This window comes from Taudactylus pleione, unplaced genomic scaffold (assembly GCF_031769625.1).
Source record: "Taudactylus pleione unplaced genomic scaffold, aTauple2 ptg001032l, whole genome shotgun sequence".
NCBI classification, from domain to species: Eukaryota; Metazoa; Chordata; class Amphibia; order Anura; family Myobatrachidae; genus Taudactylus; species Taudactylus pleione.
In genome coordinates, this window is record NW_028285433.1 from 12,081,858 (window position 1) to 12,108,395 (window position 26,538).

The following is a 26,538-nucleotide window of genomic DNA, read 5'->3' on the forward strand; positions in this document are numbered from 1 at the left end:
TAATCCTATGAATATATACAGTAGGCCTCAATGCACTATCCTTCCCCTTGTCCTCCCTGTATCGGAATGATTAAAGAGAGAAGATAACATGCTGTGCAAATTTAGTTAAACTAATATATGAGGTCTGCTATTAAGCTCTGTACTATACAGTTTCTGTTTTTGTTCTTTAGTTGTTTCACTTGCTGTATCTAAATTATTTTCCCAATAGGATTAAGGAAGAAAACTGTGCAATTTAAAGCCCCTGAAGGATCGGAAGAAATAGAAGAGGACGGTTTGCAAGTAACAGTAAGTAGCAGTTCACACATATTTTTAGTGAATAATAATTGGATATACTTGTTGTCTATTAAATGATATCCCCCCAATACACATTCTCTTATATGATATCACCCCAGCATGTTTCTGTTTAAAGTCTAATCTTCTCTTCTGTATTATTACCGCTACATGCAGATCTCTGTAGTAAAGGAAGTGTTGGGAGGTTGCTGTATAGGTGGAGGGGAGAGAACAGAGTGAGGGTTAATAGGCTGCTATCACAGAGTAAAGAAGAGATGGAAAAGTCTGGTACCAAGCACAGGCAACTGAAGACTAGCTCAGGTGTTTGACCATTGATATAATTGAGATATCGTCTATTTTGTGAGGTCAAGGCGAAAGTGGGTGAGGAGCTTGGTGATAGCAGAATTGTCTCTGTTAACAGCAATACTAAAATCACCAATGATAATATCAGGGATATTAGTTAAGAGGGACAGAATGAGCCAGACAGAGAAATGATCGAAGAAGGAATGAGCTGAATAAGCTCTGATGTTCACAAAACTTCTGATAAATTCTCAAACTTTGTGCACTGTGGGCAAGAAAATGTTTAGATAAGCAATGCTTGTCCATGTTCAATGTGGGGAAACAAGGGGTTAAACTAATCTTTCTCGTTATGTACCTCATTCCCTACAGTAAATGGACAGTGGCAGTAAGGTTTGTACTGCTGTTCCCCAGTTATCCTACAAGTGCAAGGAGAATTGGTACTGGGCAGTCAAGCAAGAAGCAAGCAGAGATAGTACCATTCATTGGTCAAAAAGGCCACTCAGGCACCAGTGCTTATAACCTGTTTGTTCCCCAGCAAATGCTCCAACCAGACTCTAATAATTAATTATCAGTGCCTGGTCTCTGTCACCTCCAAGGGTGTTATTTGGGGGATCTTAGTGGCATGTGGTGAAGCCTGACATTAATTTTGATACACATTTGGAATGTACCATGGAGGGACCATAGCAGATATCAGAGATACAGGTGCAAGAAGTCCGTCATAAACAGACTTCCTTTGCTGTAGCACGGACACTCCTACAACATTCCCATAAGATGGATCTCCTGCATGTGACTGCAGTTTTACGGCCCAGGAACCACATATTCTAAGTAGAGAGAGATTCGGCCAAGATCCGGCTGACTCAGAATCGGGTTTAGTGTTGCTGAGAGGATGATCTTAAAAGGAGCCGCTTTGGCGATCACTGTGAAGCCGTCAGATTGGATCAAGGCTTGCTGATTAACACTGGTGTTTTGTCGTTGAGTACAATGTATTGAAACCGCTAAGCAACGGTTCAAACCTAAGTTATTGTATAGTAGAGCAGCTAAACAGGGGATGTGCAAATGAGTGGGAGCCAGTGGGAAAATAAACACAGGATAATCACTGGTGGGTTTCTTCATGCAAGACACATGATTTTCTCAGAGGCTGATACTATCTGATACTATCAGCCTAACAATCATCTACAGGTGGCAGTGTACTTTCAACACTGACAACTGCACATGTTGTTCCACATACCGCACTGCATATTGCTAAAGTAAATTAGGACTAAGGGCTCCTTAAGTCTATGCTGTTGTTATTTACCATAATTTACCTGTCCAACGAAGTCCAGTGTAACCAAAAAGGCTTTGCTGATTCCTTATTGCCGGCAATGTGGACTTTATAACTATCTATAAATGGTATAATGATTCCTACATAAACAGAGGTAAGCTAAGCTTACTGCCGTTTGTTAATTATTGGATTGCCGGCATAATACCTATTAGCTGAAACTAGTGCTGAAAGGTTTATGCTTCGTTAAATAGAGCCCAATGAGAACTCACCTGTATACAGCCTTTATAAGGTCCTCACTCCTACCAATCGTTGCATGACCAAAGTTGGAATTTAGGGGGTCATTCAGACCCACTCGCGAGCGGCAGTACGCTCGCAAGTGGGTCGATGGTCCCCACTGTGCATGCGCACGACGGAGGGATCTCCGTCGTGCGCATGCGCGAGATCCGGCGAGCGACGGGCTTTCCATCGCTCGGGGTCTCGCACCAAAGGGGGCGTGCTGTCGATGTTGATTGACAGCACGCCCCCTTTGGTGGGCGTGCCGGGGGCGTCCCTGCCAGACGGAGGCGTTCCCATGGGAACACCTACCGTCTGAAGCCGGCCACTAGTGATGTCAGTGGAAGTGATTTTGGCTCTGATAGAGCCAAAATCACTCCTGGCCTTGCAGCTGGGAAACCCGACCGCAGGGTTTCCCTCGCAAGTCCGATGGTCGTGATGGTCAAGACCATCGCGACCATCTTCTTGGACGCTCATATATGCTGTGGGTGGTGACCCACAGCTATACGAGCGTCCAGGAGGACGCTCCATTTTAATGGAGGAGGGCCCTGATTCAGAGCGAGCGCTCTGGTCAGAGCGTCCGGCTCTGAATCAGGGCCTTAATTTCTCTGCTTGTGCATGAGTATTGTGTTTGTTTGCATATTTCTCATGATTCTACATTCTCCATCCAATTAATGGGATGCAGTCATAATCCCGACTGGGATGCCGGACCTCTGAATCCCGGCGCCGGCATCCCGACAATAAGTCGTGGGGTTAGGCAGAGGGTTATGGTTAGGCACTAGGGGGAGGATTAAGGTTAGGCACTAGGGGGGGAGGGTTAGGTTTAGGGTGCGGGAGGGAGGTTAGGTTTAGGCACTAGGGTAGAAAGGTTAGGTTTAGGCAGTAGGGAGGGAGGGTTAGGGAGAGGGGGAGGGTTAGGATACTGACCGACAAATGTTGGTATCCTAAACCTGTCGGGATGCAGGTGTCGGCATTCTGACCGATGGGATCCCGAGCGCCAGCATCCTGTACCCAACTCCAATTAATTTTGGCTTCACCCCTCATGGGTTGGATGTGAAGTCAATGGCTCCAACCCATTGACATCAGCTTTGGCTTGTCCTTTCAACAGCAGCAATGTGTTCCAGGCTTTCATTAACATAATTAAGGAAGACCTGTTCCAAATGTGCTCTACAGTCAGCCGACTTTTCCAAATAAACTGGAAACCCTTAATGGTGCATGGTCGGATATAGCTATACATTCTATATCAAAACTTATAACCTGGTGGATCAGAGAAGAGGAAAGTAGCCAAAAGTTTGGGATGAGGTGTGGTGGGGATGAGAATAAAATATGTATTCTCTTAATGTAGGGGAGAGAACATCAGTACTGAGAGTATCAAATAATGAAATGGGGAAGGGATGGCACGAATGGGAATACACTGAGCATGACGAGATATATAATGAACAACCAAACATATGCAACTATTAATTGCAACATCTGGAAAGTGAGAAGAGGACGGCCGTAGCCGTACGCATCTGAGGCGTGGAAATTGCTGAAATTGGGTTCAGAAAGTTATTTGTAGTATTGGGGGAGTCAAAGAAATTGGTCTTCCTATCATTTGAGACACAAAGTTTAGCTGGATCCAACAGGGCAAAACGGAGACCTGCTTCAAAGAGACATTTTCAGATTGGAAAGACCTCTTGTCGCTTTGTTCCCACCATGTAGGAAAAGTCCTGAAACAAGCGCTTGTCTCCATTATAAGAGAGTCCAGGTGTTTTCGGTAAGCTTCCATAAGCAGAACCTTGTCCGCATAATTAAGAATAAGCATGATGACAATACAGGGCCTCCCCTGGGGAGTTTGGAGGTCGGACCTATGACCGAGCTTCTGTAAGATCATCTTCCAGATTGGAAATCCTCTGTCCAACTTCAGAGAGATGCTGAGAATGTTGATTAAGCTGTGTTAAAGCAGTCCAAAGAGACCTTCAACTGGGCCAGATTCCTATCCAACAATTGGAACAAAATATTGTCTATTTCATGGGCAGGAGTATGTCCAAGTGGACTGCTGTCCGAACCAGCAGCTGAGTAACTGTTTGCATCTAGATAAGGAGATCTGTTTATCCTTCACCTTGCTGGCCTGAATGCTCTTGGGACCCATAAGTTGCTTCTACACATTGTCATGAACCCTATGGGTGCAGTTGAGCAACAAGTCACAGAATATAGTAATATATGTAAAAGGATGTTTATTGAGAGAGAATACAACTACAGTGGAATGCAAATAATTGTGGAAATGCAGATACACTTGGAAATAAACTTGGAAATGCAGATACATTTGGAAGTGCACATACACTTGGAAATGCAGATAATTTTGGAAATGCAGGTACACTTGGAAATGCAGAATGGGAACAAAGCAGAAACAAATAAAGTCCTGCATAACTGAACAAAGAACAGATGGAAGGTAGCCTGATGAATGGCAGAAGTTTCTTAGCTTGGTAGGGACAAAATACAGGAGCTCACAGGAACTGGACTGGGATCAGGCAGACTTAATAGCCAGGTTTAATCCATGCTAATGACTGAGTAGTCAATTACCTGACACCTGGCCGCAAAACAGACCAGAACAGCACCTCTGGAAAGATCCAGAACTGCAGCTCACATATCAGTAGGCCTGGCGGCCCCTGGAGGCGGGTAAATATACAGCAGGGTGTGATAACAAAACAGATTCCTAACACTCATATCTTTCAGTTTCCAATTGATAAAGGAGTCAAATAGCGGGAAAACAAATCTAGGACCCTATGCAGCAAGTACAGTGGCAACTGGAGTAGAGGAGATGTGTGAGAGCACCACACAGATGGTCCACAAGCACTAAATCACCAGACTCCGCAATATGAGACCAGCAATAGTGAGAAGGGTGAAACACTGTGGAACCAGTTAGCCTGCCAAATGTGGAGAGGACACCAGACCCACAGAGATAGGTAAGGTGTCAGAGGCTGCTGTCCAGAGGAGGGAGGAGGAGAGGATGCATGGGAGCTGTAATAGGAAGACAAGCCACAACCAAGATGATGGCTGCACATTGTAACTACTGGGCTGGGCTCATGGTGGATGCAGGGAGCCAGGGCACACGGCCACATTTGCCTGCCAGTATCCCATGGGCACCAAGTTGGTAAGCTTCTCTGGCATTAGATGGATCATACGTGGAGGGCAGTGGGGATCTCCTGTAAAACACTTCTGTATTCGTTGGATCACCTACTAGAGGTTTTCACTCAATGAAGTTTTAATGAACAGCATTACTTGGTTACTATGGGTTGCATTCTGTATTTTCTTCTACTGAATCATGGTGTGTACTTACTTTTTCACACATTGCTTCCTCATTTGGAGTAAGTAATGGGAAAGTAAAATATGTTTAATGTCATTTGTCACAGGAGATTGAAATCACGTATTAGGACTGGGTGAGGGCTGGAGACTTTTATTAGCTATGCCCAGCTATATAAAACCAGAAGTGATACAGACTGTACTTTCCATTTCACAAAACTGCGTCATACACCCGGCCTTTATTACTCAGAGCTGACCCAGCTCTTTAGCACAGTTAACCAGTAAGTTTAAAATATGTATTTCATACATAAGGTAATAGAAGCATTATTATTTAGGAGTACATAATTATAGATGTACGGTAGGACATCTTTTTTAACTTTGCATATCTGAATTGATAACTATAATTTGTGCAATGGTGAATTTCTGAGCAGATTCTATAATAATAATATATGGTATTTGAAAGGACAAAAATTCATACCTACTGTGCACTGTCTATGTGAATTCTAAAACACAAAACTACAACCCATGCTGAATGTTAATGTAATAGCCCTTGCTTTGCTCTTCACTGTTTGATTGCTGTCTCTGATATAATAGCAGTACAATGCAGTAATGCAGACTCCAAAGCTTCTTGTAATATGAGCAGCCTTGGATCTTATCCCACAGTGTACATACACCCCCACCCCTCTACTTTGGATCACACAGCTTGATTGCACCAGAATGAGTGAGAAACCTCTAGCCAGCCCATTCATTTATTTATTAGTTAGTAAGAGAGGTCGTCTAGAGACAGGGAAGCTCAATGTCACAGCAGTCACACTGCTGCTGCCTGTGCCCACACGCACTGTCCAGAGCATCATCCACACCCACCGATGATTGGGCTGCAACCAAATAACTCTGTGTGGCTGGAGGATTGGAACAACATTAAGGGCTGCTTGCTGCTGTAGTTCTTGAGTTGTTTTCTGATCACTTCAATAGGAAATAATTATCATGTTTTAAGAGATACCAAGGGAAGGAGAACATTCCACTGGAGTCAGAGGGCACAACAAGGACTGAGGTACAGTACTTTTAGCAGACTGCAGCAATCCTCCTGCAGCATCTGCAGCTGCTTGTACCAAAACTAGACTGCTGAGCTCAGATGTGTTTGGGATGCAATGATACCAAAGGACAAGGATAACTGTGATAATAAAAGCAAATCAGTTGTAACGTACAGGGGCTATAAGCATAGGGATTTTAATCTTCAAACATGCAAGTGGCACTTAGAGCCAATAGGACCATTTATTTAAAGTTTCACTAGGGACTTGCTGGGACAGCCTTGACTTTTTATATGCTGATGTTTATAGAAGATGACCTATTATAAGTGCTTGAGTAGTATGGCAAAACGAGAATATCTTGTCTGATTTTATCTGTTTTTTTATTACGGTTGCTAAGTTTGGCTGTGGTGCTCTGATTATTGCAGGTTGTAGAATCCAGCAATGTCATGTAATAGATGCTCAGTGGTGGAAACTGTCTCAGAAGGAAAATAAAATATACATTCACATTCCAAGTCTACAGAGGGTGATTGAAGGACATATTTTTAGCAACAGAAGCAGAGTTGTAGTCGCTTCAGAGTCAGTAATGCAAGTATAGAGCTTGTATTAGTGATGTGCTCAGGATGAAAGAACCAAGGGCTGCCTGTAATGATGTATGTAACAGTGGGATAAGGACATGTTTAACCCTTCAGTAACTGGAAATGATTTATTATTACATCTTAATGATACATTTTGATTGTAACAGGGTAAACCTAAAAGACTAGACTGTAAGTTTTCACTGGCAGGACCCTTCATACCCTGCACTTCCTATGTCTATCTCGTGTGTATTTGTTCTCTTTTTATGTTTATATGTATTTTGTATTACTGGTAATGCATCTCCTTTGTCTACCTCTTATGTACTTATTATGTTCCATCTCTGTTTTGTTTGACTTGAATGCCAACAGTCCGGCATTGTGAAGTTTGTAGCGCCTTAGAAATAAATGAGGATCTTAATAAAAGAATAATTGGTAGTTCTGACTTTGCACTCTTCATACTACATTACAAATCACACTACAAGTCACAGCAGATGTTTACCTAGCAGTTAATTGCTTACTTATACTTTTGACTTTGTTTACAACTGTAGAATTTTTTAATTACTTTATAAATTGGATACTTAGTTCCAACATAGAGCTGTGAATTAACATCAGTGGGGTTCAGCAGGCGACCCCTGTCCTCAAAAAGGTTTATGTTCGGGCCCTCCTTCAATCCCCTTCCCCGTGTCATACAGTGAGCTGAGGGCCCTCATACAGTCCATGTGGCTGGTTACTTCATGATTGGATGATGACATCTTCATACCAGTGTGAATGTGAGTTTATTGTTTGGGCAGTGTGAATACTAAAGGCTATGTGCCTCTTCTACAGTTAGGCATACGGCAATTTATGTGGTGTCCTATAAGCATTTATGTACTATGTATGCGCATCAAAATTAAATGCTTATCCAAATTTGTGTGTACTGTAGACATGTATGACTGTTGTCCTTATGCGGCCTGTATAAGCAATGTGGGGATGGGAAATTGTAAGTTGAGCTTTGACTTTTAGGAGGTGTATCTCTAGAGTCCAGAGATATGTAATGATGGTAACATACAACACTATCTAGCTGTTACTTTCTGATTGGCTGTGTATTGATCTTCAATTGATACTACTTCATTTATTAGTGTCAAGGCTATAAAATATCTACTCAGGGCCATCTATTTGCTTGTCACTTCTATTTGGAGTTCTGCAGAAAAGAGTTTCACATTTCATTTTTAAAAGGGATGTACATGTGTTTGTATTTATGATATTTATATGGAAAATAGAATTTCACCTTTATTAAAACCTGTGAAGACATTATTTGCTCTAGTGAATATGACACATCATTACATTATTATATTGTATACAGAGAGGGTAATGTGAGCTACATCGTTATGTTATTGTGAGACAAAAGTATACACACTTGTACACCTGATGTACGCCTGGTGCAAGTACTAATGTTTCTTAGTTGGACACATCTTGATATATGTGCGACTCAACATACATAAGTAAGTAAGTACACTTTTCTTTGGCAAACTTTAATGGCTATGCTTGGGGTGCAAATGCCTTCACTTATATGTTGGTGGAACAATTAAATGTTCGAAAGTACCATCACAGAATCGATCTAATTATATCAAAATGTTTGTTTTGTTTTTATTTTTAGATTCATTTAATAATATAATCTCAGGTATGATTGCTCCAAAGGGTCATTTAGAGCTAGGAGCAAAAGGACAGCCCATGTTGTGTTTGGGGCTGTGGAGTCGGCACACCAAACCTTTGGCTCCGACTACTCTATTTTAGTACTGTCCGACTTCTTTATGAATGGCAGAACCACGCATTATGTTCACTTAAAGCAGAAAAAACCCCTAAACCTGCATTACACACCTTGCTTGCAGTGCTACATGGTTTGTTCAAAAAGTGCAATTTTACACCAACTTTAAATCAGGACCACCATTAGCTAATCCACTGTACTGCTGCCAATATGTGCATGAACTTCCCAAATGCTATTAGACCACCACACATGCCTCTTCAGTGCCCATCGGACCCAGACACAGGCCTAATTTATAGTATACAACACAGTACTGCCCCAAGTTCATATCATGCCACACAGTAGGACCCCCAATGTAAAGCATGCCACACAGCATGTGTTAATATGATCAATGACACTTATTTAATATTATAGATCGCTGATACTTATTTAATATTATAAGTTGTTTTTTTAAGATGGAATTGGTACATTTCTTCTGTTTCCAAATCCGACTAAACAGCCCTAGAAGGGCGATATTGAGTTTTTAATATCCAGCAGAGAAAATTCTGCCTGCCTTTTGTGTGTAACATTCAAAAGAGCATCTTATTTCATGCCTCCCAACATTTAGATATGCGAGAGAGGGACAAAATAAGCTCCGTCCCTGATCCAATCAGGGCCGGAATAAGGCCTGTGGGGGCCCCTTGGAAACAAACGTGTGGGGGCCCCTATCGATAAAATTATATATATATATATATATATGTATGTATGTGTATGTATATATATATATATATATATATACTGTATATACCAGGGCTCGACAAATTTTATCTAAAATCTCGGAGCCAGCTTAAAAGTTTAGGAGCCAGACCATCGCAAGCAACCAAAATTTATGACAACTTATATAGACCACCATACAAGCCCATTCAATGCCCCTCAGAACTTCCCAAATGCTATTAGACCACCACACATGCCTCTTCAGTGCCCATCGGACCCAGACACAGGCCTAATTTATAGTATACAACACAGTACTGCCCCAAGTTCATATCATGCCACACAGTAGGACCCCCAATGTATAGCATGCCACACAGCAGGGCCACCAATTTATAGCAGGCTCCAACGTAGTATCCCAAATTCACAGTATGCCACACCTTTATGCCCCCAATTCATATGTCACACAGTAGTGCCCCCAATACATAGTATTCCATACAGCAGGGCCCTTAATGCATAGCATGTCACACAGTAGGGCCACCAATTCATAGGATGCCCCACTGTAATGCCCCATGCCACATCATGTGTTCACAGTTTGCCACACAGTGATGCCCCCAATTTGTATGCAACACAGCAGGGCCAATTCATAGTATGCTACGCAGTAAGGTCTCCAGTCTATACCATGTCATACAGCAGGTGATTCTAATACATAGGCCTCAATCCAATTTGGTGCGAATGACGAATAGCGATTTTATTTTATGAAGCTTGCTCACTTTGCAGTGAAGCGCGCTCCTGAGAATTCTCCAATCCAATTAAAAATGCCTATTCACACTACTCGCAATGGAGGGGTGCGAGTTGACTGCCAAATGAGATTTGCGAGAAACGAAAGTGTGGGGAGACCATCCTGGACCCCGCAAAAAGTCCCGTACTTTTCGCATGCTGGAGTTTTCGCCGACATCACTAGTTTTCAATGTGAAAAAGTATCGCACGCATCCCCGTATTCAATTAAAATTGGCGAAAACGAGACCCAGCAAAACTCTAACATGCGAAAAGTGCTGTCAGATTTGGGGAAATCAGCCTGACACCCCCCAAAAGATGCACTGACATTAGGGATCACTATAGTTACCCCAAATGCTCTCAATAGCTGCTATGTAGCGTATTTGAATAAGTGGTGAAGAATAGCATTTTGCAGGGTTTTTTTGTGAAAATAAGTTGTCCCAGAAAATTTGGGGTACATGAAAATGGGTGCTAGCATATTTTAAAGCTGCTAAAGTGACGTTTCAAAAAAACCTAAAAAATCCACCTTCCGCAACCATATGCAAACTTAAAAACACTTGGGGCATACTTGGGGACCCCCCTGGAGTCTATTTCGCTAGTTTTTAAGTTTGTCCCCCAACTTTGCACTTTTTCGCCCACAAATTGAAAGTACTTTTCTTGGGTTATCTAAAGTATTTTTTAAACTTTTTTTTCACGCAGTTTACCTTTCGGGGACCGTCCCAAGGGTGCAGGGTGGTTTTCCGAAGTTTTGCACCCCAAAACCTCAATTCTGCACTTGTTTTCGACTGCTATTCATAGGCGAATCTTTTTCCCCGATTCCAATCCATTGAGTTTCCGCACCGGCGAAAAGTCTTTGGAATTTTAATACAGAGGAAACTTTTCACATGGCGAAATGATGTCACTTGCGATACTTTTCCGCAGAAACTGACTTTTCGCGGCTAATTGAATACGGCCCTAAGATGTCTTGGGAAATAATGTACTTTACTATGTTTCACCATCTTCACTGCTACACTTAGAAGATCTATCTATAATTTTTAAAGCCTCATTAGGTAATGTTTTAAAATAGTGTTACTGCTTTATCAACAGTGTCATTTTTTTAAGGGGCGCCGAGTGTGGGATGCAGAGCCGTAACTAGACTTTTTGGTGCCCTGTGCCAGAAAGAGCATTGGCGCCCCCCTCATTTTTCAAAGGGACATAATGCACCCAAAAAAGGGCCATGGCTTCATGGGGAAGAGCCAGGGAAGAGATAGGAGAGGCCAGGAGATGCTGGGGATGAAATGAGTGGAAGCTACAAGCAAGAATGATAATAAACAGAAATTTGACAGGCCCAAACAGCGCCCCCTGACCTGTGGTGCCCTGTGCCATGGCGCCGGCCGCACTACCCTAGCTACGGCTCTGGTGGGATGGGCGAGTACTAATTGCCCGTGCTTGATGGAGAGGGTCCGCTGCCCTTCCCCCACCGTTACCTGTCAGCGGCAATAGCCTTTGACACCTCGGCCCAGCATACGCTGCTGTGTGCTGGGCTGCAGTAGGACCCGGGAGGCTGCTGCCGCTGATCACCAGCAGCAGTCTCCTCTGGCTGTACAGTGGGGGGAGACCATCACACACCCCCTCTGGAGCAAACTGCACCGCAAACTACTAATTAATTTTTTCCATTAGGCCATGCCTTCCAATAATACCATGGGTGGCACAGCTCGCTATGGCACTGCATTTTCTTCAGTAGTATAATATAAAGGATGCTACATTTAATAATTTGCTGCTAGTATGATGTGATTAAAAAATTATATTCACCGAATAATACAAAATTATACAATAATGTGTGATTGTGTCATTAAATTTTTTTAGTTTTGTTGAGTTAATTTGTTGTGGTAATTGTATCAAATTAACATAAATAGCCAAATGGGTTATTTATGATGGAATTATCCGATTTAAGTTACATCTATATGAGCCATGTTGACAAACTTAGAAGCAACATAATTGATATGAGAGGTAGTTAGCATAATGTTGAGTGCACAATGTTGAGTGCAGAATGCAGACAGGGGGGTAAGTATTTTGCTGTGTTGGCATTAGAACTGTAAACAACACTCAAAACATTCCAATCCAACTTGACATGTGTTAAGAAAGTTATGTGATATCACACCTGTCTATAAAATCAATATTTAATTGTGAGACAATTCACTTTTCTTCTTTTTTATTTGAATATTCTTTGCTCTCCCACTTTACTGAGATATAGTTATATAACTAGTCAGGGACTTAAGTTCATGCTGCTGGAGGTTAAATAGATGGAGGTGAACAACCCCACCCCCTGGCTCATGTGCAGTAGCACAGCTGAGGGGGCAGAGGAGGAAGTAATGTGCCAGTAATCTTGCCAGTTTTGGATAATCTCCAGCCATTTACCCCCAGTTCTCTTCAGCCATATTCCCTTTTGTGTCACTCCAGCCTTATTCCCCCATGTTTCTGCAGCTAAAGGACCTCAATGTTTATCCAGCCAACCCCCCCCCCAAGTGTCTCTCTAGCCTCCAAGTGTCTCTCCTGGCAGTCACGTTTTGTCTCCAGCCCACCAAGTGTCTCTCCAGCCAGCCCCCTTCTGTCTCCAGATCAAGTGTCTCTCCAGACAGCCCCCTTGTCTCTCCAGTCATCCCTCTCTCCAGATCCCCAAGTGTCTCTTTAGCCAGTCCTCATCTGTCACTACAGCCCCCCACAGTGTCTCTCCAGCCAGCCACGTTCTCTCTCCAGCCCTGCAGTGTCTCTTCGGCCAGCCCATTCTGTCTCTCCAACACCTCCAGTGTATTTCCAGCCAACCCCTTCAGTCCCCAGCCCACCAATATATCCTCAGCCCCCCAGTGTCTCTCAATCCAGCCACATTCTGTCTCCAGCCCTGCAGTATCTCTCCAGCTCCCTAGTGTCTCCCCAGCTAGCCACATTCTGTCTCCAGCCCTGCAGTGTTTTCCAGGCAGCCCCCTCATGTCTCCAGCCATCCATTGCCTCTCTAGCTAGCCATGATCTGTCTCCAGCCCTGCAGTGTCTCTCCAGCAAGCCCCCTTCTGTCTCTCTAGCCCCCAGTGTATATCTAGCCAGCCCCCTTCTGTCTCCAGCCCCCCAGTATATCTCCATCCAGCCCCCTTCTGTCTCCAGCCCAGCAGTGTCTCTCCTATCAGATACAGCATTCCTGCATCTTCAGCTCACAGACACTTACTTTCTGTGTCGTCTGTCTCCTCTTTGTGCCGCAGCTCCTTTGTCAGTGGTGCAGCTCGGTGTGACGTCATGACGTCACACGCACCACGTCTCACTAAAAACACAAAAAAAATTATTGTACCAGGCAGAGGCTGGCAAGCGTCAGAAGCTCCACGGACTCCACAGATGGTTTTGTAATGTTAGCAGATAAGTATTATGCAAGTTTTTAAATGTATTATATTTTAACCAGTTGTGGGTTTGTCAATCAATTCACAACAGGAAAAGTCTGCTATTTGTAGAGATTATGTATAAACAAGTGACATCCTGCAGACACTACTATTGCTGTAAATGTGTGCTGCCAAACATTTTGTCAGCAGTTGTTACATAATGGCCATTGTATTAAACCTTGAAAACCATCCTAAAACTAGAGCTGGATTAAGGGTCACATGGATCTGGGCTGAAAATGATCAAGGGCCTATTGCAGTGGCTCCCAAACACGGTCCTCAAGGTACCCTAACAGTCCAGGTTTTCAGGATATCCATACTTAAGCACAGATGACTTAATTAGTACTTCAGTCACTTTGATTATACCATCTATGAACAAGAATGGATATCCTTAAAACATGGACTGATAGGGTGCCTTGAGGACCAAGTTTGGGAACCCCTGACCTATTGTGAAAAGTGCATAAATTGTGACCAGTGCTATGTTGGGGGACAGGGCAGTGGCAAGTGGGTGTGTACAGACCCTACACAAGTGGTGTCAAACTCGGGCCCTCCAGCTGCAGTGGAACTACACATCCCAGCATGCAGTGCCTCAGTTTTACTACTAGAGCATGCTAAAACTGTGGCAGAGCATGCTGGGATATGTAGTCCCACAAAAGCTGAAGGGCCCGAGTTTGACACTACTGCCCTACACTATCAGCCCCATTGTCTCTCTAAATATGTAAAAGTAGAAAAATAGTATAATTTTGTGAACAATTTCTAAATACGATTTTAATATCTGATTTATGGTCAATTGTGTAGCCAGCTGGGCGGCTGGTGATCATCATGTTGTCATGATGGACTTATTTTTATGTGCAGGCTGTTAATCTGGCCCTAATAAAACCAGGCATAATATATATTTGTGCAATGTAGATTAAATTGTTTTGAAAGAGGATATAACCAGAAGGTTATATTTGAGAAATCCTTGAATATTTGGATAGACATTCTTGCATCATCCAACAAATGTTGTAGCCTATTATTAACAAGAGTCATATTACTGCAAAAGATACTAAGCTTAAATCCTACACACAATGGATATTGCAACCACATAATCTTTACTAATTGTAGTTTAAAATGTAAAAGAAATAGTTGAAAATGTGTTTTATGTGTATGACCATCTACTGTATAACAACATAGTGCATCCACTGCTTCTTACTGCATCATGAGTACTACACTAGTCTGTTTAGTGTATGTCATGGAAAATTGCTCTGCACATGCCCAGAAACCAGACGCACCCATATGTGCCAAGGCATACTTGAGTCGGACACTTACCCTCTTCTACTCCTGCAGCAGTGGCATGGGGGCAAGTGTTCTCATAATTGTGAATGGATGCAAAACAGTAGCCAGATGTATATATGACTCATACTTGCCAAATCTCCTTCATTGTTAGGGAGAATCCCTGAAATAGCAGCAATCTCCCTGACTCCCTGAAAAGCCTAGCAATCACTCTGATTGCACCTTACCTCCATTATGTAGCTGTTATATAAAAGAAAAAAAAACAGAGATATATACTGTACATTCAAATGGGATCACAAGTATCATTTCCCTGCATTGGTTATAAGGCACAATGATCCCTATGATTACATGCATTTTCTGAAAAATATCAGTGTGTTTTCATCAACAAGTAGCTCTTACTAACTGATTTGGGACTCATTTACATTTGGATGTAAATCAATGTTATGACACACCTCTCAGATGTAGCAGTACACGCCCACTTTACCACCGCACTCATAGGTGCTGCTTTCACAATTTCTCTGAAATGCTTTTTCAAAACTAGGCAAGTATGCTATATGTGATACCCTGCAGTTGTGAGGTATCAGACCTGTCCCACCCACAGATAATATGCAACTATTATTTTGCAGGTGCTTCTGACGATATCTATTCTAATTATGTCATAAAGGCCAATGTCATTTTAAATAAAGTTGATTTAAAAAAAAAAGAGCAGTTGGAGGGGTGATAGTTGGAGATGATGAGAGATAGATATAGATATGTCTCCTAGTTGTGTTTACTCTTTAAGGATCCCAACATGCATTTAATTTATTGTACATGTACTGCCCCATTCCAGTTGTCGCCTGGGGTCAGTTAATTAAATATACCAATCTTGAGCATCATAGTCTGGTTGTGGATTTACTGTGTGCAGGGGAAGCACCCTTGCCCTTCTGCTGGGTAATGGTCTGAGTTAGAAGAAGCCAAAAGGACAATCTGTCAGAGAGGTAACTCAAACTTACACCCACATCACACCATCCATATCATCACCTTAAGTGGGTACCACATATACACCTGGAAAAGTCATTATTTGCGGATTGTAAGGGGCAGGTCCAAATACCAACTGATGATATTGACACTCACCAGCACTAGCAAGTCGCTTGTGATTGGGTGTTTTCTTTGTTGCTCTGGCATATACTGTACTATACTTGTGTGTGTATTTTAGCAAAATACTTTTTTTTTCATATGTTTGTTTTCTCTGCTGTATTAGAGATGTTTTTGAGGTAAGCAAGCAAAACAAATGGTTAAAACAGTGGCTGTAAGTGTACGTGACATATGCTAGACGTAACTGGGTGCATATGCTACTGATTCCAACTTGCATGTATCGTGTGTTGTGCAAGATCTGCATATGGGCATAAATGTGCTCTTTTTGTGACCAGCTTTTTTTATTGCAAGTTACGTCCAGTTCACATCTAATTCTGCATCAGGCCGCACTCATAGACTCACATAGAATGTCCAGGAGACATATCTCCTAGCAAATAAACTTTATTTAACAAAAGAAGGTGTTCTACAAGAAAATGGCCACAGCTCTCACACATGCAGATTTAACCATAACTCATTTTATTCCCCAGTGTTTCCTCAGAGAAACTGGCCATTAAGATTTGCATGCACACATGATGTAACTGAGATGCGCCTGTAGATCTGTAGTGTACAGAAGGTGGGCTAACATTTAAGATATGCCCTGTATATCACTAACTGCAAGGACACACAACAATGCCACTTACATGATACAACATAAAGGTCTGTTTTCCCTTGCACTCTACCATTACAGTGTGCTGATTGAAGAGTCAGTTGAGCTTAGGGTGTCCGGTCTAAAGATCTACAGTAAAAAAGTAGACAATGTCTTGATAGGCACCAGATGTTAAGACAGGCAATATGTTGACAGGGACAAAAGGTCAACATACTAAGGGTCAACATGTCAAAAGGTCGACATACAAATGGTCAACACATGATTTTTTTTATATTTTTGAAGGTTTAGGCACTTACCGGAGGGTTGGTTAGGCACTTAGCCCAGCGGTTAGGGTTAGGCACTTACCCCAACGGTTAGGGTTAGGCATCAGGAGGGAGGGATAGGGTTAGGCACTAGAAGGGAGGGTTAGGGTGAAGATTAAGGTTAGAATAATGCATGCCGACCTTTTGACCATGTTGACCTATTGTCCCTGTCGACCTATTGCCTGTCTAACATCTGGTGTCTATCTAGACATTGTCTACCTTTTTACTGTAGATCTTTCAATCCATAACTGAGAATAGAGGGCGTGGAAGGATAACAGAGTGAAGATGTGCACAGATGGGAAATTTTGAGGGGGTGAAAAGATGAAGAGGAACTAAGTAATAGCCAGTAAGTGGAGAAAGAAATAAGGTGAGAGAGAAATTATGAGGAGGGAGGCTGGAGTGAAGGCAGATAAGGAACAAATTTCTGAAGAAAAAAGAACATCATCACCCCAGACAGAGGAGAATAGAAAGAAGAGATAGTCCACTCACTGAAAGAAATGAAAGAAATGAACCCAGACAATTCCAAAGAATCCAGAAATGGAGAGAATAAGAACCACATTATTGGCCTGTGAAAGATCACACTGCTATATCAATAAAGAAAATCAGAAAAAGGGGATCATGTGGTGGAAAAAATAAAAAGGAAAGACGAAAGATAATGAACAATAAAAGAAGAGAAAAAAAATAAGGAAAGAGAAATAATCAATAACACCCCAGTGGAAAGAATATTTAATCTGAGCAATAAAATTTTAACAAAAGTAGAAGAAAAGGTTTTATCTAAGGGACTAAAATTTGCTCCTACCGCAGTTGTGGACGACTTTGAAAAATTTGTGGACATACAAAAATTCACGAGGAAAATCACACAAAAAAATTTTTTTTCAAATGAAACGGCAGGAAAGGTAACCAGGAGGTCAAAGGGGACTGTGGACCAGGACGGTTAAAGCAGGGGCAGAGAGGACCAAGGTGATCCGGATCATCTGTCTTCAAAATATTAACACCAATGGCCGTTTAAACCAACCATCTGGTAAAGCAGCCACCTTGACAAAGTTTTATTTATTTATTTTACCATTGTCTTTGTTATAATAAAAATATGCACGTTTTAACTTTTATGACATCTGACTTAATGGTCGATTCATTTACATGCTAATATAACTATATAGGAGTGGTATATATATATGTACTTTTAAGTGATTTATTTTCAAGATTGGTTCATCAGTTTCTAAGGTAGCGCCCAGTGACCACGTTCACCCTACAATTTATATGCTTTATCACTAAGGTCCAGGGTAGACCTAGAACGTTCTCATAGGCTGCTCTCCATACGTTAGTGCAGCGCAGCTGTGTATCCCTAAACATGTCCAACCATAGGTAAAGTAGAGAACCAGTGCAAAAAAAGGGGGAGAGAGACTATTGGGGGACAGAGAAAGAGGAGGATGAATTAGAGGGTCCGTGAGTTAGGGTGAGAGAGAAGTTGGGGGAAAACAGTGAGAAGGTTTGGGTGTAAAAGAGAGGTGTGAGAGTTTCCTTGGTTTTATATAAATCTGTGTGTTTCCTATTTGCTATTGCTCCCACACACCAATGGGTAGAGATGTTTCATGCACCCCCTTCATGCACCACCGAAATGTTCCTTGCACAATGTCCCTGAAATTATATTTCTTAGAGAGTAGACAAGTATTTCTCAAGTGCAGCCACCGTGTTTCTACTATGCCTTTATGCCTTCCAGTAAGGGGCCTGTCTAGCTTCTTATGTTCCTTAAAGTTACAGTGCCTATATAAATCCTGTCTGGCATAGATACCTTCAATAGGCGGGTACTGAAAATTAGGAACAATGGCATCTGGGTCTGTGCCCAAAAATTAGAGACATTTGACATTGGGCCTAATTCATGTTTGTATGCAATCACCGATGTCCACGCAAGTGAGTGATTATCTGCAGACTGCACTTGCGCTGCAATTGCACTGGGCATGTGCAAAGATGCTTTTGCGATTGCGCTCACACTGGAATTTTTATCGTAGATTGATTGACAGGAAGGGATCCTTTGGGGGGGTAACGGAGGTGTGTCATGGCAGTTATCGGGGCATGTATCTGTTGTCAGCTGCGATCGTGTGTGTAGTGAAACATGGCGCCTGCCACAGTCTGTATAGCCATAGGGCTACCCTAGCAGTCGATGTTCCTTATTCTTGCGTATAGTCTGTGTATATGTATGCAGTTGTGAATGAATTTGCGATGGATCCAGTGGGCGTTTATATTCTTTTCTGGGCGGCAGCTTCACCTGCTAAGATTTGCAGTGTCATGACCAGAGTTGTTGTACCTGGCGGGTCGCAGTCTCTGCCTGTGTGGGTGCTTTGGCGCGGTCCTACCCGTGGGGGTGCTGGTGTCTGGAGGTTGGCGCAAGGTGCGCGTGGACTTGTTTATTTCTGTAACTTTATATATCTACCACCGTTTCATGAATTACAACACTCCAATAAACCTGCTGCATTTCTATACTGCAAACCTGTTCCAGTTTCTTCTCCTGCACAGGGGTGTAGCGAGGGTGGTTCCAGTGGAGCACGAGCTCCGGGCGCCAAAATGGACAGAGGGCGCCATCCAGGATCCCAGAATTCATGGGACGCTGCACAGTATGATGGCCGCCTGTTCATTTTATCTCGGTTTGTTTGCTATTTAAAGTAATGGAGGTGTTCCCAGGCATAACCACACATTGTTATTTGAAAGGTCTTTTAAAAGAATAATAGAAGACCTGAAATAATAATAATGGTGGTAGACAGAACATAGTTAGTAGTACTCACATTAATATAGGTGCAATGTAAATTTGTGAAGTAGGAGCATAGCTGAGAAGAAAACCTCCTATAGGTGTTCGCACTCTGATGAATGCTGCCTGAGCGCGTAACTGCAGTAATAAGCTGAGCACCCTGTGGAATCTCACTCTAGCACATGTATTCTGTATTATATATTCTGATCATTTAACTTAAACTGACAATCTCCTCTATTGACTAATAGCAATGATCCAAAGGAGATAAAAGTCAGATCCTAGGTGCTATACATAAATAAAGCAGTGCCAAAGGAGCTACTCCTTAATGTCAGATAGTGCATTACCGAAGCATTCTATTCCCCCAATGGGACCTCAATGCCCAGCGTGATACTGACACTGTTTGCTCTTGTCTCTTCACTTCAGTATTCCCCCACAGGCTGGCCATACCCCACTGGCACAGTTCAGTACAGGGAGGGGGCGCTATGACATGCACTTTCTCCGGGCGCCATGGTTCCATGCTACTCCTCTGCTCCTGCATCCACCCAGGGTTCAAAATACAATCCAAACCTGACATGCAGTTTTGAAGTCTAAAATATTGCAATTGTAAAACTTGAATTAGGCCCATAGTGCATAGAGGAATATACTGGTATAATAAGGGAATAATATGGTAGAAATATGTGTGGGTCATCACGGAGCCTACAAGGGATTTTAAATTAATCCAGGTAATAAATTACAAACTACTACACTAGACAGGGCATTAGCTATTTATGTTTACTGGCCTATAGGTAATGGTAAAGTTAAATTGTGATAATAACAATGATTATAGTTCAGTTAATTCAATATAGTCTTATTTTAATGATCAATATATACCATGACAAAATGTAGGGCGCCTTCTAAATAACAGTGCCATTCCTTCACTTCTAGCAGTTCTTGGTTATCTATGTCATACATTTCTCTCTAGAGTAGATATTCCAGGAGAAATAAGTTTTTTTGTGAGTGGGAACCTCTGAGACTTGTTTAAGGGTATTAAACTAATTATCTGCTTCTGAAGATCTATTTTAGGGTTAGCATTACTTCAAGTCAAGGTAATAATGAATTCCACTAACGAATATATAGTCTTAACATATATTCTGTTGTAATTGCTGGAATACAAAATCACCGGGATGAATATTTAATTTCTTAGTTTAAGCCTAGTCTAATATAGGGGTTGGGTATGGGATCCCGAGGGTTACAATGCGACGGTCAGAATACCAACAGCGGCATCCTGACCAACAAACTTGGATTTTGGTTAGTATTATAACCCTAACCCAGACCTCCTGCAGGAGAACCCCAACTGTCCCCTCCTGCAGCCTAACCCTAACCCTCCCCCTAGTGCCTAAGCCTAAATATAACTCTAACCTAATACTCACCGTCAGGAATATGTCAGGATTGCGATCGTCGGGATGCCGCTGACGGTATTGTGATCCTCGGGATCCTAACTACATCTCTTGAGCTGACATATACTACAATTGGAATATCAGTAATTTCAAACATACATTTCTACAGTTCAGCAAATCAATAATAAAGTCTGGCTGAGCTTGTTTCAGACTATTGGAAGGATACAATTAGTCAGCTGTGGTTGTACCATGGTTATAAGGTGCCCGCGACCACAGGGCCAACTTGCACTTATGGGCTTAGATAAGTTGCTGCCCCTGACATTCTGTTAATATATAAACTATAAAGCTCATTATAATCAATGTGCTGTTGGTTCTGGGATAATCTAATACCAATATATTCTGTAGATAAATAGATACATACCAGATGACCATTTCAGGCTTGCTTTCGGTATCTGATAATTTTGTACTAGTCCTGGGAACTTCTGTCGTAGTCTGGAAGCTTAATGAACTCTATGAGCTAATGTTGGTGGCAGCAGTAGTGGTAATCGTAGCCATGATCTTTTGTTCCTTGGGATTTTTGGGATATAGATTCTGTGGTGCTTTCTGTACAGATGTAAACAATTTGTCAGATATCCTGTTTCTGAGCAGCATACTGAAACTGTTCCCATCTAATGAATTCCCAGCAGATAAATTCATATCCTGCAGTGGATGTACATATTATAGCATTTTTTTTTGTTACAATACATAACTAACACATTCTTAGGAAGCTGGAATACTCGCACAGAGAATGCTCTGGAGCACATGCAGGCGATCTGTCAGATTTCCAATTTTCGGAGGAAATTCCAAACTCCCACTTCCCAGCAAACACTAACCCGTATGTGCAACATTGCTCAGAGATTCTCACTGGTCATATACCCCCACATCAGTCATAGGGGTAAGGAGCAGAGTCACTTCACCTATACAGTACTTGTTTAAGGTCTGGCTCTATGATTTTCCTGCTGTTCTTTATGAAGTCTTTGTCCTTCCGTATACATATTGACGAGCAGAGGCATGCAGATATTAGGAGCCTCATTTATAGTACAATAAAGAAGTAATGTAAATCCAGCTACAAAGTGTAATTATACACCTTGGCAAAGTCATACTGCAGGAGGGGCAAATTTAAAGTGTGTGGACAGATCTATAGTTGGGACAGAGGCCCTGATTCAGAGCCGGACGCTCTGACAGAGCGCTCGATCTGAATCAGGGCCGGGCTATTTTTTTTTTAGAGCGGCCTCCTGGCCACTCGCATAGCTGTGGGTGACCACCCACAGCTATAGAGTGCGGCCAGGAAGATGGTCGCGATGGTCAAGACCATCGTGACCATTGGGCTTGAGACGAGACCCTCGTGGTAGGGTCTCATTGCCGCAAGCCCCAGAGAGATTTCGGTTTAAACAAAGCCGAAATCTCTCCCACTCTCCCAATCTCGTGATGTCAGTGGGGCCGGCCCCAAACGGAGGCGTTCACATGGGAACGCCTCCGTTTGGGCAGCCACCCCCCCTGGCCCGCCCACCAAAGGGGGCGTGCTGTCACTCAACATCAACAGCACGCCCCCTTTGGTACGAGACCCGGAGCGACGGCTTGCCCGTCGTGCGCATGCGCTCTGGGCCACCATCGACCCGGTTTGCGAGCGCTCAGCGCTTGCGACCGGGTCTGAATTAGGTCCAGAGGGTCAAATACTATCTTAACTATAAATCATACAATGGGGGCAATTCAATTAAACGCAATGTAAATAGAGCGGGGAAGGAGTTCTCAAAGCTATTCAATTGTTCCCATTGTGCCCTGCAGTTAGTCGGGGGAATGCCGGTTACCACATCTGTTTAGTTGCAGTAACCGGCATTCTCTGTGATATAATGCCGGAAAACAGCATAGCGGCCGGCACTTAAGTTGGATATCTGCTCGCATCTCAGGAGGGTGCAAGCAGAAATCCTGTAGTCGGACTTAACAGCGTGGTCAATTGAATAGCTCCGGGAACTCCTTCCCAGCGCTTTTTACATAGCATTGAATTTAATTTCCCCCAATAAAAATAAAGGTCTCCAGTATTAGCAGAGTATAGTGGAGTGTGCCTGGGCACGTGACCTATTGGCAGAGTCACCAGTGAAGGACACTGGTTTATGTAACTTGATAGCTGGTATGATGCATATATATGTATATAACCACAGACAGTACACTGGGCCCTGGGATCAAATACCGATAGCAGCAGCCCGACGGGTCGGAATCACGACAGCAGCAGGTAAGTACCCTAACCCTCCCATCTCCCCCCCCAACCCAACCTTAGGGGTGCCTAACCCTAAGCCCCCCTGGGGGTACCTAAAACTAACCCCCCCGCCGCCACGGCTACACGCTAAGACACCTGGCTTACCTTTGTTCGTTAAGCTGGGTGTCGGGATTTAGTAGTGGAGCTAATGATAGGCGTTGGTCCCATGCCGGGGTATGGCTGTTGGGATATCAGCGGGCGGGATAACGCCCGCCGGTATCCTGACTACATCCCAGTGGGTGCACAGAATGATAAGTGAGTTGCGCAGCAGAGGTGCTGCTGGTGGCAGTTAGTCCACACATGGTACAGAGTAACCAGGTTTTAGGTTTATTTAACCAGGTAGAACAACAAGGTGGCATAGAGACACATGTATGAACAGGTGCAATAACAATTGTGGTGCAGCTTGAAGAGTAAGGGTATTGCTGGGCATAGTAGTGTGGCGGGTGGCAGGGTGATGTATGTCCCAGTGGTTAGTGGTGCTATGTCCCATAGTGGTATAGGGTACTCGCTGTAGTCTGTAGGGCTCTGAATGGCTCTTATGCCTGGGAGTCTGTAAGGGCATGTCCAGTCTCCTGGAATGCAGAGGAGGAAAGATGCACCAATAGGACAAGCATGCATAGTAGCGCATGTTGGAGGTAAGTCCTCCTGCTGAGCCGCGGCAGTTCCTAGAGACCGCTGGCTCTGCTGCTTCTTGGATATGAGGCAGCGCAGAGTGCTCCTCATCTAACATCCAGTATATATGTGCTACATGTAAAAAGTCTTATACCCTATATACAAAAAAAAACATTGCATTTGCACCCCTTACATAATAACATGGGTTGCCCAAATTTGCACCCATTAGCTGGATTTATTCATAAATGGAATGCCGCCAACAGCACCCTAAATCATCCTGATTTTGCCCCGAATCAGACTCTAAATCATGTATTTTAATTTGCAGCCCCAGGGTGATTTAGGGGCAATTATATGTATGGTATTAGAGCACACTAAATCACGGACATAGCCCCTAATTAAGTTGCCCAAAAAATGTGCTATAAAACGGTACCATAGCTCAGGGCCGCAACTAGGGGGGGGCTGGAGGTGCACGTGCACCGGGGCACCGCTGCACCCGGCACCAGTGTCCTCCAGCCCGGCGCTGCAGAGAGGCTCCAAGCTGGACGCCCGCTGAGATGTTATTGCCAGCGGGCGCCCGGCTCCTTCTCTGCAGCAACGCGGTGTAGCCGAAGCCGGAGGCTGGAGTTCTCTCCTGAACTCCAGCTTCCGGCTGTCCCCATGGGCACTATGGGAGAGACATCATGATGTCTCCCCCATAGTTCCGAGGAGCAGCCGGGCGGACCGGACGCGACGCTGGATGCAGTAGCAGGGTTCATGGTAAGTTTTTTTTTTAATAAGCTGCACTACAGGGGCATTATTATGGGGTCATGGACATTACCACAGGGGCATTACTATGGGGGCATGGCCAATACAGGGGCATTACTGTATAGGCACTATAGGGGCATTACTATTGGGGCATGGGCACTACAGGGACATTACCATGGGGGCATGAGCAGTACAGGGGCATTACTGTATGGGCACTCCAGGGGCATTACTATGGGACCATGGGCACTACAGGGGCATTACTATGGAGGCATGGGCACTACAGGGGCATTACTGTATGGGTACTACAGGGGTATTACTATGGGGGCATGGGCACTACAGAGGCATTACTTTGAGAGCATGGGTACTACAGGGGCATTACTATGGGGGCATGGGCATTTCCACAGGGGCATTACTATGAGGGCATGGGCAGTACAGGGGCATTACTGTATAGGCACTACAGGGGCATTACTAATGGGGCATAAGCACTACAGAGGCATTACCACAGGTACATTACTGTGGGGATACTACAGTAATTACTATGGGAGCATGGGTACTACAGGGGCATTGCTATGAAAGCATGGGCTCTACAGGGGCATTACCACAAGGGCATTAATATGGGAGCATAGGCACTACAGGGGCATTACTGTATGGTGGGCACTACAGGGGCATTACTGTATGGTGGGCACTACAGGGGCAATACTATGGGGGTATTAACATATGGGCATTACCATGGGGGCATTACAATATGGGCACTACTACAGGGGCATTACTATATGGGCTCTACTACAGGGGCATTGCTATGGGGGCATTATCATATGGGCACTACTACAGGGGCATTACTCTATGGGCACTACTACAGGGGCATTACCTCAGGGGGCATTACTATAGGGGCACTGATGCAGGGGGGAATTACCAGGGGGGGCGCCAAATTACTGTCTTGCCCCTGGTGACAAAAATCCTAGTTTCGGCTCTGCATAGCTATAGATCTCTGAGCAGCGATGCAAAATGTGAGTGAGCTCATCCCTTACTTCCTCTGGTGCAACAACCACATTTATAATATCTGTGAAAAATAAAGAAATAAGTGAATACTAGTATACAAATTTCAAAGTTGCTTGTGTATAGTGAAAAGTCAAAAGTAAATGATTGATGATACGTCGTGTGGAACACTCCTGAATATAACAGGTGGTTGCAGTTTTTCAAATATTCCGTATGACAATCGGAGAAGAAGGTGCTGAAAAATAATAATAAAAACGTGCGCCTAATAGTGTAGTAATTTAGAAAACAATTGAATCAGTGCTCAAAAGGATAAGTAATGTGCGTACCAAAGAATAAACAATCAAAAGCTTATCTGATAGTCAGGTAGTACTCCAATGGTCAGGTAACTTGAACCGATATCACTTTCCAGGTTCCCACCGGATACACCTTTATGATAACCTTAAATTTGGGCTTGCAATTTTTGCCCGTCAGGAGAATATATATAGTGTAGTATTATATGCAACAAATGGAAACATCACTGGACATAAATATATCTGTGTACCAGAATATGCGTAAATCAATTGCAAAAAAGATATCACTCGTCTGTGCTTCAGGTCAAGCTCAGTAGCAGTCTGGCTTCATATGAGAACAGATGTAAGACCTCAGACCAGAAATGGAGAGAAATCTCCGTAAATATTTAATTTAGACCACATATAAAAGCACAAAAACAGTAAAAACAAACTTAAAAAATAATAAATAAACGCTTATATTTTGGTATTATAGCAGATACTAGTCCACTACTAGCAGTATTGGAGAGTCAGTCCCTTATAATATCTGTATACACAAAAGTACACAAAAATTATACATGCCTTACATCTGTTCCACCAATGTCACCTGTCAGGGCATTACACTTAA

At 43.2% G+C, this 26,538-nt stretch overlaps 1 protein-coding gene across 1 annotated transcript in view; it reads left to right on the plus strand.

Annotated features, from left to right (window-relative positions):
• Positions 1–208: 208 nt before the first annotated feature.
• LOC148454088 (PALM2-AKAP2 fusion protein-like) overlaps positions 209–26,538 on the plus strand; it is a 174,358-nt gene continuing 148,028 nt past the window's right edge. Inside the window, exon 1 of the mRNA XM_088461268.1 lies at positions 209–285. The gene's annotated coding sequence lies outside the window, so the exon portion shown is untranslated. The remainder of the gene's footprint in view (positions 286–26,538) is intronic.